At 43.1% G+C, this 16899-nt stretch overlaps 1 protein-coding gene across 1 annotated transcript in view; it reads left to right on the forward strand.

Moving 5' to 3' along the window:
* The window catches only part of LOC126183644 (protein Hook homolog 3-like), a 177463-nt gene that overhangs the window by 64661 nt on the left and 95903 nt on the right, over nt 1–16899 (forward strand). The gene's annotated exons all lie outside the window — the stretch shown is intronic.

The raw sequence follows: 16899 nt of genomic DNA on the forward strand, positions 1-16899 counted from the left end.
ATTGTCCGTGGCAGGTTTCCGCTGTATCCCGCTGCACTGTGTATGCCAGCTTGTCTGCCTCCATTGTGGTGTCCACTGGAAAGGATACTAAATCCTTCTTCCCCCCTCCCCACCTTTGAAAAGCACACGCAGGGCCAAAATGATAAGGCTTGGGCTGCGACCTCTGCTGCGGAACCAGGGAGGCCCCTGGAGAATCTGATAGCAGACCAACCACCAAAGGAGGCAATGTCAATGCCACTGGCTCTGCTATAAGGGCAAGGAAGTTTTGGCAGCCAAGGTGATGCCTTCTCCATTGAGAAGGAGGAGGAGTAGTAGTAGTAGTAGTAGTAGTAGTCCATAGACTCCATATCAGCAGGTGCAGGTACAGCCTTCTCTGAAGGCTACTGCTGCAAGTGATAGGAGGACAGTGGAATGTGTGGAGGGGATGGCAATGGGAAAACACATTGTTGCAGGTGGGAGCCCTCACCCAGAACAACAATGTGACCCCATCTCCCAACTAGCAGACCAGCAGGCCATAGCAGCGTTACCCTAATGAGGTGCAGGCATAGCCAATTTGCATTGTGGGTCAGCTACTCACTGCCAACATCAACCACAAACAACTGCCAACCTTTGTGACCCCCCCTCCCCCATACACACACACACTCAACACCCAGCAGCCACCTTTGCTGGCAGCTGAAAGACCCCCTATAAGGAAAATGCGGCAGTTTACAGTGGTCTGTGGCATGCAATTTAGGGTGCAGCAAATCCGGGAGACCCCATGGATGGCACCTGCCCAAACGTTCTGCTGGGTTGGACCTGTTGACCAACATTATCACCCTATATGTAGCTAGAAAGTTTAAAAATGCATTGTCACAGGAAGCAGCAGACACTGACATCTTCATTTGGCTGTTAAATGTATGCACAAAGTGCTTCACTTCCAAGTTAGAAGTTGCATTGAATGGTCTACTAGGCAGATGCGGGACACTATTGCGAACTTAAAAGTCTTCAAACTCCTGTCATACAAATTGCCAATCATTGTCAGATACCAAGGTCTTACGAATCCCCCAATGTCAAAAATAACTGACAATGCCTGAACCGTGACAGTCAACAACATGGAGGGCAGCTTGGATATGTACAGGAAGTTGGACAATGCATCGGTCACCAACAACCACATGCAGCTCAAAAAGGGGCCAGCGAAATCGGCATACACCTTATCCCAAGGGTGCTCTGGGACCAACCCAGGAGAGTACTGGTGTGGCAGTGCAGCCTGGTTCTGTGTACAAGCCTGGCAAATATGCATCAGATGTTTGATGTCATGATTGATTGCCGGGCAGTATTCATGACGTCTCGCCAGTGCCTTCATCCAAGTCCCACCCCATTGTGACGTATGTAGCAAAAGGTGTAAGTGAGGATGCAATGCTGGGGAATTACCGCATGACAGCATTGCTCCTCTGTGTGGCAAGCACGAGAATCACTGGACAGTGTTGAACCAATCATGTAGGAGGAAAAACTTATGCCACACCTGATCTGCAGCCGAAGATATGCACTCTGGCTGAACCAAGTTGGTCACCAAAATGATATTCCGGGAAAGCGGGTCAGCGGCTGTGGAAAGCATCTTTGATGTGCTGTCCAGGTTCTGACAGGACAGGTCAGCACCATTGCCATACTGAGACATATCAGAGGCTAGGTTTAAAGACTTGTCTGGCATAAAGAAAGCCAAACAGGGAGCAAAGTAGAAATGCTGCTTGAGAGACTGAATAGTCTGTTGACAATCTGCAGACCAAAGAAACTTCACACCCTTGTGGTGAATGTGCTTAAGGGGTTGGCAGATATGTGCAGTCTGGGGAGTGAACTGAGCATAATACAAAGTCTTACCCAAAAGAGACTGGAGCTCCTTCAGGTTCTTGTGCACCATTAGGTTGACAATGGCCTTAATGTGTGAGATCATCTTTACTAAGCACCTGACCCAAGAAATGTACCTTCAAGGCGAAAAAACTGCACTCCAACATGCAAGATAGGCCATTCTCCAGGAGGCATTGAGAAACTGACTGAAGGTTTCGTAAATTCTCCTCCCAAGTAGGGCCCGTGACCAGATGTCAACAAGGTAACTGATGCAACGGGGAATGTCCTGAATCAACTGCTCCAAATATTGTCAGTAAGTTCCTGCTACAGATGAGATTCCAGAAGGCAAGCAGTTAAACTGAAAAAGGGGGTGTTGAGGACCAAGAAAGTCCAGAAAAGAGCATCCAGTGGCATCTGCAGGTAAGCATCACGCAAGCTGATGCAGGGAAAATAGTGACACCATGAGAACTTCATCAACAACTCTGCCTGCTGCAGAATCTGTAACACATTGAGTGCTGACCGTCTGTTCAAAATTACCGCAAAGGCACATGGCACCCTCAGGCTTCTGAATAGCCACCAAATGGGTGGCCTGACTCAATGAAGTAAGAGAAACAATGCCCTGATCCTGACAATGCTGCAACCCAGCCTTTGTCTTGTCACGCATTGCAAGAGAATGGGGTGGGAAAGACAAAATTTGGGTACTGCCAATGGCTCAAGAGAAATAAGTGCCTTGTAATTTCCTGCTCAACCAAAGGTACTCTCAGACAGTTGGCAGTCAGACCACAGTAAGGAGTCCAAATCATGAAAAGATTGGATTGAGACACTAACACTTCGTCAACAATCTGGAAGTCAAAAATAGAGCTCAGGTGGTCGTTGCAACTCTATGCACCCCAAGAGCCTGTATATATCTAGGCTACCTACCACTCCCAGGTCTACCTAAAATTCAACTGGACACCCATCCACTATGTATGTGAGCAAAATATGCCAGAGTGACACTTGTGGGGCATCAGAAACAGGCCCAGAGTCCATTGGAAACACTGGGGTGTCCGATGACTGAATCACAGCCTATCAACTGTCACAAACAGTTGCCAAACGATCTGTCTACTGGCATATCCCACACATTGTCTCCATATACTGGGAGTCGGGGCACACAAATTACAGTCAGTGCAGGACCGTTGGCTCACCCAACAACCAGGAGAGTGACATTGAGGACCTGAAAAATGCCACTGGTGGCAATTATGATGTTGTGAGTGCCGCAAACCCACCAAGCTCGACATGGGTGAGGACGTGCCGTGCTGCAACACCACTTCACCAGAAAAGTCAATGGCTCCATGGGAGGCATGGCTGTGTGGGGTATCCCAAAGGGCATTGGGGGTTGTTTACTGATCACATCCAATTGAGCCCCCTGCCAATTATCAGAAAAGATGTCCCTTGCCTCAACTGTAAGCTCATGCGTTTCTGCAATTTTGACATCAACTAAAGAAGGGCTGCACAAGATTAATGCTCTAGTCCGAACCTCATGACCAGGAGCTAGCCTGACAATAATATCCTGAATTAGTGTGTCTGCATAAGAAATAGCACATTTTGAACACTCAAAATGACACTTGTTTGAACGCCCTGCAAATCGTCGATCTAGGCCACATCTGACTACCCAGGATGCTTGTGGTGCTGGTTAAACTGTAACCGCACTACTCTCAAATGGGTTTGACATCCAGAATACTGCATAAGCAACTGATAAAGATCACCAAAGGAAGTCTTCAAATTTTGGACAACTTCGTATAAACTTGCACTGCTGGACAACAACAAGGCAACCTTGATAAGGATCGATGACACGCTTTACCTGGCAGTGCAGCAAGGAGCAGCGCAGGAAATTCTCCTATGTTTCCAATGACTCATTAAAACTGGCAAGTGTTTTTGGGGGTGGCAGGCATTGTGCAGAAAAGGGAACTGCAGGAACCTGGATCCCCTCCCCACTGTCAAGGTACATGCATGAAGCAAGTCTGCAGTCTGGTTTATTAGTGCCTGCATATGCTCCTGTTGCTGCTGCTATTGCTGCAGCTGGTGATGCTCCTTTTGTATGCGCTACTACTCCTGCCAGAACTGCAGAAATGCTGGGTACATGTTGGTCCAAGTGAACACTAGGAAAAGGGGAAAGAAAATATAGGAATATCACACGCATAAAGATGTCCTCTGTAGCCACTTTAGTATGTACAAGGGCTTGACAACCCTACTTCAGTACTTGCTTGGTGCAGATACTTCACAGGCCAATGGTGGCTCAATAATAGCTGGAGAACAGAGCCCCATGAGAGGGAAACAAACTCGCAATTCAAGTCAATCTGTGGGAAACAGAGGGTCTGAACCCATGTAGAGACAAGCACGGGAGGAACTCAGTGTGTGGCCTGTGCAGACAGCGAACAGCTAAGCACTCACCCCAACACATGGCACAATGTGCTAGGTGAGGTCCACAGTATTCCTTATTGACTGAACGACCACAAGACAGGAACTCGTGATGCCCTGTCCCATTGTAATGGAAGAAAACAGTAAGAAGAACCTTCACATGTGATGGAACTCGTCAAATTTCTTTTTTGATTTTGGCTCTTCAGGTAGTTTCCATTGGAATGACTGACCTTTGGGTAAACACTGGCCCACGGGGCCTACAACTGCCCACAGGTAAACACCTTTGCTAGCAGGTCTGCCAATACTGTGTGACACTTGCACCCCCCATAGCAGGTTTCCGCAACTATGTCACTGTACCACCCACTTCAGCCCTAAATTTTTTGAGTTTCATGTAGCATTTCTGCATATTATGTGCATCCTATAGGCGGAACATACTAGGCATGATCAGAAACTAACAGGAATTTTTGTGTTTCTTAAATCATATTTATTTATTCATCAACATCAAATTTTTCCCTTCAGAGTAATTCCCTTCACATGTAATACACTTGTGTCGGTGCTTTTTTCCAATTTTGGAAGCACTTCTGAAACTCATTTTTCATTATGGTGTTCAGCTCCTTCAACAGATATATTTCTATCTCATCAGTGGTGGCGAAGGAACCTCTTTTCATTGTTCTCTTGAGCCTTGGGAATAGAAGGAAGTTGCAGAGGGCCATGTCTGGCAAATATGCTGGATGAGGCAACATAACAGTTTTATTTTATGCCAAAAAATCATGAACTAGCATTGAGGTGTGAGCGGGAGCATTGTTGAGCTACAACAATGCCACAGTATTTTCTTCTGATTGCTTCATGCAAATGGCACATAACTTCCAGGTAGTATTCCTTATTGACCGAACGACCACAAGACAGGAACTCATGATGCCCTGTCCCATTGTAATGGAAGAAAACAGTAAGAGGAACCTTCACATGTGATGGAACTTGTCAAATTTCTTTTTTGATTTTGGCTCTTCAGGTAGTTTCCATTGGAATGACTGACCTTTGGGTTCAATGTCATACCCATACACCCATGTTTTGTCACCAATTATAATCTCCTTTAGAAGTTACGGGTTGTTGTCAGCTTCATTCAATAATTACTGAGCAATATCTACACAATGTAGTTTTTGGTTGAAGTTCAACAATTTCAGAACGAACTTTGCTGATACACTTTTTATGCCCAAAACATCTGAAAAAATTGCTTGACATGAGCCACGGGATATGCCACCATCATCAGCAACCATTCTGATGGTGATTCAGCAATATTCCAAAACCATTTTCTTTACTTCTTTCACATTGTCATGGCATCTGGCGGCCGTCATATTCAACATCTTCTTGACCCTCTTTGAAACATTTATACCATGCATAAACTCTTGTCATACTCATAGTAGATGTGCCAAAAGCCACAGTCAACATTTCAAATGTGGTGCTGCATTTTATTTCATTTTTCAAGCAAAATTTAATGCGGATTCTTTGATCCATGTTTTTGTAATTAAAAATTCACTGAACACTTGAATACACTGTCAGCAATAAATGAAATATTCAAAACAGCTGAAAATTCAAACAAGCGTCAGGAACATGTGTACCAACAAGATTTAAAAAAAGAGAAAGAAAACTGAAATTGGAGGTACAAAGCTTGTGAAATTAAAAAAAATCCCATCACATTTTGATCACACCTCATATATAGTATTTGCTCCCAGTTTAGAATGGTATAATGTGGTTTGATATATTTCATATGCACAAAGATAACACACTGAAGAATATCTTATGATGGAAAGTATATATGTCTTATATACACTTACATATGTGAGTAGCCTTAGAATGAAGAATTTCATTATAGACCTGAAACATTACTGTACCAGTGTACAATATGCTATGAGATGTACAGCTGTCAAATGTGTTATATAGAACTTTGCGTTTAAAATGTTTATGAAAGCCCAAAGAATGCATAATTGTAATTTTCAATTCCTTCATGGAAATGTGATTAGTTGTGTGCATGAGCAGATAAGGGGATAGATGTCTTGGGAGGCTCGTCATAGAGAGAAGAAGGGAGAAAGGAGAGAATATTAGAGGAGGAATACAAAGTAGTCAAAAGAAATAAGAGACAGAGAAAGACTGAAAGGTAAAGTTGGAATGGCGTGGGAGAGAGGGAAAAAAAAGGGGGAGGGGGAGTGAGAGCTTGGATTGTTTACAGTGTGTGGGCCCATCTCCTATGCCAACTCAGTCACTGACACTTCTTACTTCATCCATAGCATGGCCGCACGTGAAAGTAACACCACCATATACCAACTTTGCTTCGAACATTGCATGTAATTCTGTGTGGGTGTGGCCAGGAACAAATTATTCATTGATATGATTGGCCAACCTATGATCAAAGACCACCCCCTGTTGCTGAGCATACCATGTAATGCAGTGTGGTGGATTTCAGCAGCTCCTGCGCAACCTATTCCATTTGAATTCTCCATACGGACATGAGTTTTTCCTGATCTTTGCAGATGGGAATGGTCTCTGCAACGTGACATTTGGTAATAACAGTTCATTTCTCATCGCAGTTGCATGGCAATATTAACATAACCAATGGCAGCCTATTTGACCATTTTCAGATTTACAATAATTAAAAAAAATGCAATCTGTAAAAGACTGAATTAAAATGTAGAAGAGAAGTTGTTGGACATGTTTTAGCCTGGGCATACATTGGCACAACAGTCGAATGTTATGAGTGACAAACATAGGGAATGGGGCTCTTGGCTTAACCATGTGACTCACAAGAATGATAAAATCCTGTATAAAATCCCCTATGGAGCTCAGTCGGATGAACATTGCGGTGAAACAGTTGTTATTGGGCAATATTAAGGGTACCTACCACAACTCAGTTGTATGATACATTTGAAAACTTGTTATGTTTCTGCATTTATAAAATGTCAGAGAGACTTTCAGAATCATTAAATTGATGAAGAGGTTCTATAATAACACTCTCCTGGTTGCCACAGCACTACCTCTGTATGCTGAACCTGATGGGCCATTCAGCATTTACTGGCTACAGCTACGTTCACATGCAGGGGTTTGTTGTGGAGATTTATACCCGGCACAAGCACAGAGAAAAGTATCTCAGCAAATGTATATCATGACCTAGTTCATCCGCACGCAGAAGTAGGCAACGTGACCGTCCTCACTGGCGACATGTAGCCAGTCACTTTCACAGAACATGGTGCCTGATGCAGAACTTCTATCTCTTTGTGCTAGTGCTGTAAATATAATTGTAAAAAGGGAGAGTAATCAAAGCAATGAACCTTGGTGATGGGTGCGTAACTTTCTCAGTAAACAGTGCAGTCATGGAGCTTACAGTTCAGTGATGACTCACCTAAATGTTCAAGACATAAGACTGTTTCAAAATTTTGTTTATTATGTCTGTGAACAACTTTGAACTATTACTAAATATGACTGCTCAATATTACACATTAAAGGATACTAATTTTTGAGAAGCTGAAACCCCTGCTGAACAACTTGCTGTTACATTATGCTTTTTAGCTACTGCAGATTTGCACAGCTCATTAATGTAGATGCATGGGATTTCAAAATCAGTGCAGTAATACCAAAACTGTTGGTTTGATTACATCCTTCAGGAAGAACTGTGAATCGTAAGCATACCACTTTGATACATACATCTCTTCTGTTCCCAATCCTGGTGTCTTTGGGTATGAACATTTGTTAAAGGAATTGTGACTTCAGGTTGCAAATTTTAGTGTCCAATTCTTTATCAAAAATACCAAATAAAGATGTGAGTTGATGAACTGCATCACATTTGGCGATGTGGTTTTTATAATCGAGGAATGTAGGATCCCATAAGAAAACACCTTTTGTGAAATTCTTCAATTAGTTAAACGGTATTATTTTTCATCCAGTCCATCTTCACAAACTGCTGCTGAATGTACACAGCTGATTACTTGCACCCGAGATGCAATGCCACAAGTCTGCCTGTGAACTGATTGCACATGCACAGTAGAAATGTCTCAGGAGTTTGTGACGCATTTTTGACAAGTGAATGGATACAGGCATATGTACCAGAACAGAGTATTTTCTCACAATTCTAGCTTTGATGCTGCAGGCATATGTTGCAGGAACTTGCAACTTGTGCCACATATCGTCGGCTACAGGTGCGAGGCCCAAGTCTACATGACAAATCACGCAATGTGAATGAAGCTTACTGTATCAGCCCCTAGCCTGTGGCATCATTTGGATACGGTATAGACGCACATGGGTTCAGTATCCTGTGGTCCCAGCCGCTATTAGCTTCCCAGGTCTTGGAGTCACTACTACTCACTCAAGCTGCTTCTTATATGGTGTCACGAAGCTGAGAGCATTCCTTGCACTACCAGAAATTGAACCCAGGTCCTCTGTATGGCAGTCAGACACAGTAACCAGTTAGTGGTGGACATAGTCTGGTTGATAGTGTTTGATGCCAAATCACTTGGAAAACAAACAATAAAAATTGAATTATACACTACATGAAATTGTAATAATTGTTAGTGGTAGTCACCTGCAAGGGAGCAAATAAGCTTGACACAAATAAGCTGTGATTTGTGAAACAAATTGCTCGATCATGGAATACATCATGCAAGTCATTCAAACTGGTTTAAGTAACCTTGTCCCACCTCTCAACTGGATATTGTTTATTAAAACATGCATTCATAATGCAGCAGGATTTCCCAGTCGGTGGTGATTTTACGCCACATTTTAGCAGAGGTTTTTGTATTTTTCAAATTTTACAAGAAATATTTGTTGTCCTTGGATCATTTTGCAAACTGGTTTTAGACATATCTCTTTTAAAAAAAGAGGAAAAGCAGTAGCAGAAACATTCCCATATAAAAATGCCCATGTTATTTATACAGTATGCATTTTGTCTGCATTTTACTTTCTCAGGGGACAATCTTTGTATTTGGATAAAGTCCTTTCCTAATTACTAGTTTCGAAGTAAACCACTGGCCATTTAAACTGTGGCGCGATGAAGACTGCACTTCAGAAATGTAAAATTGGCGAGAAGTGTACTACATGTGTAGATACATAAATGATTAGAATTTCAGAGTAACTATACATAGTAGGTAAGAGTAATGTACCAACATTTTGCATAAAAGGATGTATTATGCAGTAGATTTTTCCTTCGGCTATGACATTTGATGTTGACATTGATGTGAATTGAATAGATTGCTGCTCATCACATAGAGGTGCCACTGAGCAGTGGACACACACATTTAAAAGTTGACCATTGGATGTTGTGTAGCTATCAGACAACATTCTTCATTAGATGGAGAACACACACACACACACACACACACACACACACACACACACACACACACACATTTTTAATTTTTATACACACATAACTCTCACATTAATGTCCATTGTCTTTTCTGTGTGCTGTGTCCCCACAATGCCCTTGAAGACTGTGTGTGTTGTGTGTGTGTGTGTGTGTGTGATTTTTATGTAGCTGATGATAAACTTTGTCTGTTAGCTAAGTAACATCCAACAATCTACTTGTAAATGTGTCTGACTGATGTTCAATGTGTCCTCTTTGTGATGATTTGTAATTTATCCTATTGTGTATTGCTATTCCATCCCTGATTTTCAGTTGTTGCATTTAAATGTTACCTGTTTGTGAGTAGATCGTGTCATGCCTTGTGTAAGGAGAAACATCTACCAGTGTGTGTCAGAATTCGAAAATGACGGAGTCGTGGCAAATAGAGACTGGAGTTCATCATTCCATGATATTGCTGTTCCTGTTTGTTGTGTTCTCATGGCTACTGTGTGATTATGGAATCACTGGGTTCAGGGAGGCCGTATTTAATGTCTTGCAGAATCTCACTGCCCCCATGATTAGCATTCAAAAGTACAGAGGTAGTCTGTGCTTGGCTATGCAGGATAATAAAGCCACATTACATACTTTGAGTGGAAATGGCTTGTTTGCTTCAACATAAGTATCCACGTGGGTAATGCAATAACATCTGGAGTACCACAAACTGTCAGCATGGCCATCACAGTTGTGACTTCCCTTGACATGACAACAGAGAGAATTGCATGTGCAGTGTTGCTGAGAGACACGAGTGGCACCAAATCATCTTTTCAGATGAGTCTCAGTTCTACTTACTGTATCACAATGGATATATCTGTGCGTGGAGTCTTTGAGGAGAAAAAATTACCATCTTATGTTTGTCAGTCATACAGTCATACCTGGCCTGATGGTGTGGGATGCCATTGGGTACTTGTCACAATCACCTCTAGGCCACATAGATGATAATTAGGACAGCAGATATTATATTTATGATGTGTTAAGGCTAGTGGCTGTGCCCTGTCTCCACCTCTGTGACATTATCTTTCAATAAGATAATGCAATAATGCATGTTACTCATGCTGTTCTCTTATACCTTGATACGGAGGCTGTTAGACTGTTGCCTTGACCAGCATGTGCTCCATATCTCTCACTCACTGAAAAAATGTGGTTGTGGGTTGCCAAGAGGAGGACACCATCACATGCTAGCCATTGTGATTGATGAACTCTATGAGTGATGTACATGTATCTGTCATCAGAGTTCAGTATGACTCAGTGCGCAGCTGTATTAGAGCTTCTTTTTGCTGTCAGAGGTGGCAGTCCATATACTTCCAACTCGCTTAAAAATTTAATCATGTGTACTTGCTATTATACATTATACATGCAATAATAAAATTTCATTATTTGCTATTCTTCCTGGCATTGTGATTTTCATGACAATCTGTGTACATAAATAAGCTGAGATTAGCTAAATTCTTCTTTATGACTGTGTGTTTTCATGCTTTTTGTTTTTTGTTATAGTTTGTTCAGTTTGTTGTATAGTATGCATAGGTCTAATTCTTTTATTGTTTCTGCATTTGCTGTTACTTAGGTGGCCTCTTCATATATTATTAAATTGTTATCTACTGCTGAAAGAACATAAGCTTTTCTAATACAGATTTCATGAGGGAAACGTACTTTACCAGTTGAAAATTGGAGCACATACTTATGTTAGTACCATCATTGTTACTTGTGATTTATGTACACTGAGAGAGGGGGAAAAAAACTAATTTTCAGTAATGAAATTTTATGAGTACATTTGTCTACATAACGTATTTAAGTGATTAGCATTGTAAGATTACAGGTTAATTTAAATGTGAGATAAGTCATTGCAGATGTGAAATGCTGGTACAGTAGTAACCGGTAACCCCCAGAATGTTGAATGTAAGCATGCAAATGTACATGCATTGTGTTGTACATGTGCTGGATGCCAGTTTGTGGGATGGAGTTCCATACCTGTTGCACTCGGTTAGGCAATACAGGGATAGTTAATGCTGTCTGTGGATGACTGTAGAGTTGTCACCTGATGATGTTCCATTGTGCTTGATTGGAGGCAGATTGATTTATCAGGCCAAGGCAACATCTTGACATACTGTAAAGCATGTTGAGCTACACCAGCAGTATGTGGGTGAGCGTTATCCAGCTGGAAAACACCCCATGGAAATCTGTTCATGAGTGGCAGTACAAAAGGTCGAATCGCCAGACTGATGTACAGATTTCCAGCCAGCTGTGTCGGATAACCACGAAAGTGCTCCTGCTGTCGTATGAAAGCGCATCCCAAACTACAATGCCAGGTGTAGCTCCAGTGTGTCTTAACACGCAGATAGGTCAGTTGCAAGCCCTCAAGTGGTCTCCTAACCACCACACGGCCATCTCTGGCACTGAGGCAGAACCAGCTTTCAGCAGTAAAAACAAAAGACCTCCACCCTGCCCTCCAATGTGATCTCACGTGACACCACTGAAATCGCTAATGCCGGTGGTGTTGAGTCAGTGGAATGCATGCTACAGGTTCTCTGGTTTGGAGATATCCTTAAAATAACCAATTTGTAACAGTTCGTTGTGTCACTGTGGTGCTAACTGCTGCAAAATTGCTCCTGCAGATCCAGTAGATGCAGTACAATGTGCTAGAGGCATATGCTAAACCGGTGGTGTTCCCTCTCAGTAGTTACTAAAATGTAGACTTTCACAGCCGGAAATGTCATGTTCATTATAATTATCCGGGCTGTTATACCATGATTGGTTGATGAATTCTGTGTCAATTCCCAACATTTCGTCCCCATCTGTGGAGGACATCTTCAAGGGGGTCTGTAGCTCAATGGAAGGTCCAACACACCCACTGGCTCGCTACTGACTGCCGCTAAATTCTGTGTCCATGCGCTCCCGTGCTGAGGCGTGACGACACGTGTTTTGAAAATGTCAGTGCAATTGGCCGCTGTCGACTGCCATCGATCACTGTTGCCATCGCCCAGCAGTGGACGGGTGGTACACATCATCTTCAACACCGGCATCCATATACCGCTTAATTTCACGCCCTGCTCATTTCGATTGAAAGTATTAGAGTGTTTGGTGATTTCGATTACCTCACTGTAGAGCCTTTCGTAATATCTGCTTGTGGCCGCTAGTACTTGTATCTCCTCGAAACGAGTATGGTGGTTACCTGGCTGGAAAGCATGCTCCGCAGCAGCTGATCGTTCCGTTTCCCCTCTTCTAGAATTGCCCTTGTGCTCTTCCAAACGTTTTGAAACAGTTCTTTTAGTGGTACCCACATAAACATCTCCACAGCTGCATGGGATCCTATACACTCCCAGCTTTTTCCAGTGGTTTGCGAGCGTCCTTGGCAGGCCTAAGGTATTCCTGTATCTTCCTGGTGGGCTTGTAAATTATGGTAATATTCCGCTTCTTCAAGATCCTCCCTATTCTTTCCACTGCATTTTTAACAAGCGGCAGGAAAACCTTAGATTTTGCAGTAGCTTTTCGTCACTATGATTTCTGCGTGGCTGTCGCAATGTACGTTTTATTTCGGCCGACGAATATCTGTTCTTCATTAGTGCGTTGTGGAGATTTTCCATCTCAGCGTTGAGCAACTCACGTTCGCAAATATTTTTAGCTCTGTCCACTAACGTCTTGATGATAACACCCCCCCCCCCCTTTCTGTTGTGGGTGGTGGTTCGAATCCCAGTGCAAATAACGGTCCATGTGTGAGGGTTTGCGGTGTACTGAGTGGCCCAAACCACCATTTTCATTTCTAAAAACAAGCACATCGAGGAAATGTAATTAGCCATCTACCTCCTCCTCAATTGTAAACTGAATTCTCAAATTTATACTATTCAGATGTTCGTGGAACTGGCTTAGTTCCTCCCTGCCATGTCTCCACAGCACAAACGTGTCGTCCATGTATCGGAACCATACATTTGGTTTTTTGCTGGCAGTACCTATGGCCTGTTCTTCGAATTTCTCCATAAAAAAGTTTGCAATTACGGGATTTAGGGGGCTTCCCATAGTCACGCCATCCATTTGTTCATAAAACTGTTCATTCCACTTGAAGTATGTGGTCATCAAACAACACTTAAACAATTCTGAAATATCGGCAGGAAAAATTCGATCCAGCTGTTCCAATACATCATTAAGTGGAACCATGGTAAACAGTGATACCACATCGAAGCTGACCAATATGTCCTCTGCCTGGACCACTATGCCATTCAATCTGCTGATGAAATGTATCGAATTCTTTATATAAGAGCCCGAATGGCACACATGTGGTTTTAACAGCGAAGTCAAAAACTTGGCTAACGAGTAGGTGGGCAAACCAATGGCACTTAGTATCGGCCTTAATGGCACATTTTCTTTATGAATTTTGGGCAATCCATAAAGCCTCGGTGGTAGCACAACCGAATTGCAGATACCTTTCTGTACACTCTCTTCAATGGAGGACTTTTGTATTGACCGCGACGCAGTTCTAAGAACGTTGTTAGTGGGGTCCTTATTCAAATTCCTATATGCTTGTGGATCCAGTAGATCAGTAATTTTACTCTGATAGTCGGCCACACCCATAACCACCGTTGCGCTTCCTTTGTCAGCTGGGAGAATCAAAATACTATCATTGTCATTCAGGAGTTTTAAAGCTCTTCTCTCACCCACAGTTATATTACTCTTCGGCGGTTTTGCATTGGCTAATATTCTCACTGTTTCTATACGGATTTCTTCAACTGTTACAGAACCCACACTGCAAATTCCTGCTTCTACACTGGCTATAATTTCTTACGTGAGCCCAAAACGCGGACCAACAGCAAAATTTCCTCCCTTGGCAAGCACAGATGTCTCATCGTCAGATAACGAATTCGCTTTATGGATTGCCCAAAATTCATAAAGAAAATGTGCCATTAAGGCCGATACTAAGTGCCATTGGTTTGCCCACCTACTCGTTAGCCAAGTTTTTGACTTCGCTGTTAAAACCACATGTGTGCCATTCAGGCTCTTATATAAAGAATTCGACACATTTCATCAGCAGATTGAATGGCATAGTGGTCCAGCCGGAGGACATATTGGTCAGCTTCAATGTGGTATCGCTGTTTACCATGGTTCCACTTAATGATGTATTGGAACAGCTGGATCGAATTTTTCCTGCCAATATTTCAGAACTGTTTAAGTGTTGTTTGACGACCACATACTTCAAGTGGAATGAACAGTTTTATGAACAAATGGATGGCGTGACTATGGGAAGCCCCCTAAATCCCGTAATTGCAAACTTTTTTATGGAGAAATTCGAAGAACAGGCCATAGGTACTGCCAGCAAAAAACCAAATGTATGGTTCCGATACATGGACAACACGTTTGTGCTGTAGAGACATGGCAGGGAGGAACTAAGCCAGTTCCACGAACATCTGAATAGTATAAATTTGAGAATTCAGTTTACAATGGAGGAGGAGGTAGACGGCACATTACATTTCCTCGATGTGCTTGTTTTTAGAAACGAAAATGGTGGTTTGGGCCACTCAGTATACCGCAAACCCTCACACATGGACCGTTATTTGCACTGGGATTCGAACCACCACCCACAACAGAAAGGGGGGGGGGGGGTGTTATCATCAAGACGTTAGCGGACAGAGCTAGAAATATTTGCGAACGCGAGTTGCTCAACGCTGAGATGGAAAATCTCCACAACGCACTAATGAAGAATGGATATTCGTCCGCCGAAATAAAACGTTCATTGCGACAGCCACGCAGAAATCATAGTGATGTAAAGGCTAAGGTTTTCCTGCCGCTTGTTAAAAATGCAGTGGAAAGAATAGGGAGGATCTTGAAGAAGTGGAATATTACCATAATTTACAAGCCCACCAGGAAGATACAGGAATACCTTAAGCCTGCCAAGGACGCTCGCAAACCATTGGAAAAAGCTGGGAGTGTATAGAATCCCATGCAGCTGTGGAGATGTTTATGTGGGTACCACTAAAAGAACTGTTTCAAAACGTTTGGAAGAGCACAAGGGCAATTCTAGAAGAGGGGAAACGGAACGATCAGCTGCTGCGGAGCATGCTTTCCAGCCAGGTAACCACCATACTTGTTTCAAGGAGGTACAAGTACTAGCGGCCACAAGCAGATATTACGAAAGACTCTACAGGGAGGTAATCGAAATCGCCAAACACCCTAATAATTTCAATCGAAATGAGCAGGGCGTGAAATTAAGCGGTATATGGATGCCGGTGTTGAAGATGATGTGTACCACCCGTCCACTGCTGGGTGATGGCAACGGCGATCAATGGCAGTGGACAGCGACCAATTGCACTGACATTTTCAAAACACGTGACGTCACGCCTCGGCGTGGGAGCGCGCGGTCACGGAATTTAGCGGCAGTCAGTAGCGAGCCAGTGGGTGTGTTGGACCTTCCTTCGAGCTACAGAACCCCTTGAAGATGTCGTCCACAGACGGGGACGAAACGTTGGGAATTGACACAGAATTCATCAGCCGACCACGGCATAACAGCCCAGATAATTATAATGGACCGTCTCAGTAGTGCCGTGTGGCTGTCCAGAGAGCAGTCTTCTTGCAAGCATACATTCTCGTGACCACCGCTGCCAGCAGTCATGTACATTGATAGCATTCCTGCCAAGTCTTTCTGCATTACTACAGAAGAAAAAATCTAGCCTCTCATTGATATATTACATGACCTCGTTCAGACTCAGTGAGGTGTTGATAATGGTGTCTTTGTCACCTTAAAGGCATTCTTGACTAATATCAACTCACCACATCCAATCTCAAAGATAACTAACACCCATAACCATTACAGTGTGTATTTAAAGAAAACCTGATTGCATCCTCTTAGTGTTGCTACTAGTGCCACCTTATGTCACTGGTGTGAAATTAGAGTAGATATCATCTCTCAGATGCAGAAACATGCCTACAAACTTCTGTTTACATCAAATAACTCCTCCTTGGTGTTGCGATTGTTCGTTCTCCTCCCCCCCTCCCTCCCCTCCTCCCTCCCATCAGTGTATGTGGGTTTTAAGTCACTAAGTAAAGCAGTCATCGATCTGAAGATTGTTTTGAACACCACATTGCTATACTAGGCATGGTCCTGTTGAGGGTGGTATGCCATTGCCTACATCAGGAACCTTTGTACTGAAATACCCAGCTACTTATAGAGGGATCTCTATGACCCCATGGCTGAGTGGCCAGCACGTCTGACTGCCATGCAGTGGGTCTGGGTTCGATTCCCAGCTGGGTTGCAGATTTTCTCCACTCGGGGCCTATGTATTGTGTCCATCATCATCATCATTCGTTCTCCTCCC

Source organism: Schistocerca cancellata, chromosome 4 (genome assembly GCF_023864275.1).
Source record: "Schistocerca cancellata isolate TAMUIC-IGC-003103 chromosome 4, iqSchCanc2.1, whole genome shotgun sequence".
Classification (NCBI taxonomy): domain Eukaryota; kingdom Metazoa; phylum Arthropoda; class Insecta; order Orthoptera; family Acrididae; genus Schistocerca; species Schistocerca cancellata.